Genomic DNA, 3,606 nt, shown 5'->3' on the forward strand with positions numbered 1-3,606 from the left:
ATATAAATATAATATAACTGTGTGTTGCACATAACGACTTCTATATATATATATCATAGAACTGTCTGTTGTACGAAACTACTTCTATATAAATAGAATAGTACTGTCTATTGTATGTATTTAGTTTAATATAAATATAATATAACTGTGTGTTGCACATAACGACTTCTATATATATATATCATAGAACTGTCTGTTGTACGAAACTACTTCTATATAAATAGAATAGTACTGTCTATTGTACATAACTTCTTCTATATATATCATAGAACTGTCTATTGTACTTAACTACTTCTATATACATATATCAGTACTGTCTGTTGTTTATAACATCTTCTATATAAATATGTTAATAATGTCTGTTGTATGTGACTTCTTCTATATAAATATAATAGTACTGTCTGTTATATGTAACTGCTTCTATATAAATATAATATTAACGTCTATTAAATATAACTACTTCTATATAAATAGAATAGTAGTCTGTTGTATGTAATTACTTATACATAAATAGAATAGTACTGTCTATTGTATGCATTTACTTTAATATAAATATAATACTACTATCTGTTGTATGTAACTACTTTTATACCAATATAATACTACTGTCTGTTGTATGTAATTAGATTTTATATAAACATAATAGAACTGTCTATTGTACTTAACTACTTGTATATATATAACAGTACTTTCTGTTGTATGTAACTTCTTTGTATAAATATAATAGTACTGTCTGTTGTATGTAAGTAGTTCTATATAAAGATAATAGTAATGTCTGTTATATGTAACGGCTTGTATATAAATTTAATAGTACTGTCTGTTAATTGTAACTACTTTTATATAAATATAATAGTACTGTTTGTTATATGTAACTACTTCTATATAAACATAATAGCACTGTCTATTGTCCTTAACTACTTCTATTTAAATATAATAGTACGATGTGTTATATGTAACTGCTTCTATATAAAGATAATAGTACTGTCTGTTGTATGTAATTACTTATATATAAACATAATAGTACTGTCTGTTGTATGTAATTACTTATATATAAACATAATAGTACTGTCTGTTATATGTAACTGCTTGTATATAACTATAATAGTACTGTCTGTTGAATGTAACTACTTCTATATAAATTGAATAGTACAGTTTGTTGTGTGTAATGACTTGTATATAAATATAATAGTACTGTCTCTTATACGTAACTACTTATATATAAATAGAATAGTACTGTCTATTGTATGTATTTAGTTTAATATAAATATAATATAACTGTGTGTTGCACATAACTATTTCTATATATATATATCATAGAACTGTCTGTTGTACGAAACTACTTCTATATAAATAGAATAATGCTGTCTATTGTACTTAACTACTTCTATATAAATAGAATAGTACTGTCTGTTTTATGAACTACTTCTAAATAAATATAATAGTACTACCTGTTATATGTAACGGCTTCTATATAAATATAAGAATAATGTCTGTTCTTTGTAACTACTTCCATATAAATATAAAAATAATGTCTGTTGTATGTAACTACTTCTATACAAATATAACAGTACTGTCTATTGTATGTAACTTCTTTTTATAAATATAATAGTACTGTCTGTTGTATGTAATTACTTGTTATATAAACATAATAGTACTGTCTATTGTACTTAACTACTTCTATATAAATATAATAGTACTGTCTGTTGTATGTAATTACTTCTTATATAAACATAATAGTACTGTCTGTTGTATGTAATTACTTCTATATAAATATAATAGTACTGTATGTTATATGTAACTACTTTTATATAAATATAATAGTACTGTCTGTTGTATGTAATTACTTCTTATATAAACATAATAGTACTGTCTATTGTACTTAACTACTTGTATATATATAACAGTACTGTCTATTATACTTGACTACTTCTATATAAATATAATAGTACTATCTGTTGTATGTAACTACTTCGAATAGAAAGAAAATAGTACTATCTGTTATATGTAACTCTTCTATATAAATATAAGAATAATGTCTGTTGTATGTAACTACTTCTATATAAATATAATAGTACTGTCTGTTGTATTTAACTACTTCTATATAAAGAAAATAGTACTGTCTGTTATATGAAATTACTTATATATAAATATAATAGTACTGTCTGTTGTATGTAACTACTTCTATAGCAATAGAATAGTAGTCTGTTGTATGTAATTACTTATATATAAATATAATAGTACTGTCTGTTATACGTAACTGCATCTATATAAATATAATAGTAATGTCTGTTATATGTAACTGCTTCTATATAAATATAATAGTACTATCTGCTGTAGTAACTACTTCTATATAAAAATAATAGTACTATCTGTTATATGTAACTGCTTCTATATAAAAACAATAGTACTGTCTGTTGTTTGTAACTACTTCTATATAAATATAATAGTACTGCCATTCGTATATAATTACTTTAATATAAATATAATAGAACTGTCTGTTGTATGTAAATACTTCTTATATAGATATAATAGTACTGTCTATTGTGCTTAACTACTTCTATATATATATAACAGTACTGTCTATTGTACTTGCCAGGAGGTATAGCCAGTCAATGTTAAAGCAAGGAATACAACTGTAAAGAAAGGACATACACTTCTAGAATATTTGACTGACCTCTATAAGAAGAGCATAATCCATTTGTCATCGTCACAGGCTCTTCAGGTAAAAGAAATTTTGGCACATTATGCTGACGTCTTTTCGAAAGGAGATCATGACCTCGGCTGCACAAACCTTGTAGGGCACAGAATAAACACAGGCAATCACAGTCCAATTAAGATCCCTCCAAGTAGAATAGCTCCAGCAAAGCGACAACAGATAGAGAAGGTCATGGATGGCTTAATTAAGGAAGGGATAGTTGAGAAATGAGATAGTCCCTGGTCAGCTCCCGTTTTATTAGTCCAGAAGAAGGATGGGACCCAAAGTTGCTATGTGGACTTCAGGGCTCTTAACAGCATAACCGAAAAAGACTCATAGCCACTGCCAAGAATTGATGATACTCTTGATGCCCAAAGTGGAGCCCGGTGGTTTTCAACTCTGGACTTAAAGTCAGGTTTCCATCAAGTAAAAATGGCTGAAGCAGATAGACCCAAGACAGCATTTAGTTATGGCCAAAGTCTCTGGCAATACCGAGTGATGCCATTTGGGCTCAGTAATGCTCCAGCAACATTTGAGAAGCTGATGGAACGAGTATTGGAAGGCCTACAATGGAGGATAGCCCTAGTGTACCTGGACGATGCGATTATATTTGCAACAACTTTTGACGAGGAAATGTCCCGGCTGGAGGAAGTATTCAAGCGTTTGAAAGCAGCAAACCTCAAACTCCATCCCAAGAAATGTTATTTGTTCCAGAAAGAGATGCTTTACTTAGGTCACATTGTAAGTGAGAATGGTGTGCAAACTGATCCTGATAAGGTGCAAGCAGTGCATGACTGGCCAATACCAGATAATGTGGGAGAGTTAAGAAGTTTCTTGGGACTCTGCAACTATAGCTGCTCCACTACATGATTTGACTAAAAAAGGCCAGAAGTTTGAATAGACAGTTTCTT

Source organism: Limulus polyphemus, unplaced genomic scaffold, assembly GCF_000517525.1.
Source record: "Limulus polyphemus unplaced genomic scaffold, Limulus_polyphemus-2.1.2 Scaffold5281, whole genome shotgun sequence".
Taxonomy (NCBI): domain Eukaryota; kingdom Metazoa; phylum Arthropoda; class Merostomata; order Xiphosura; family Limulidae; genus Limulus; species Limulus polyphemus.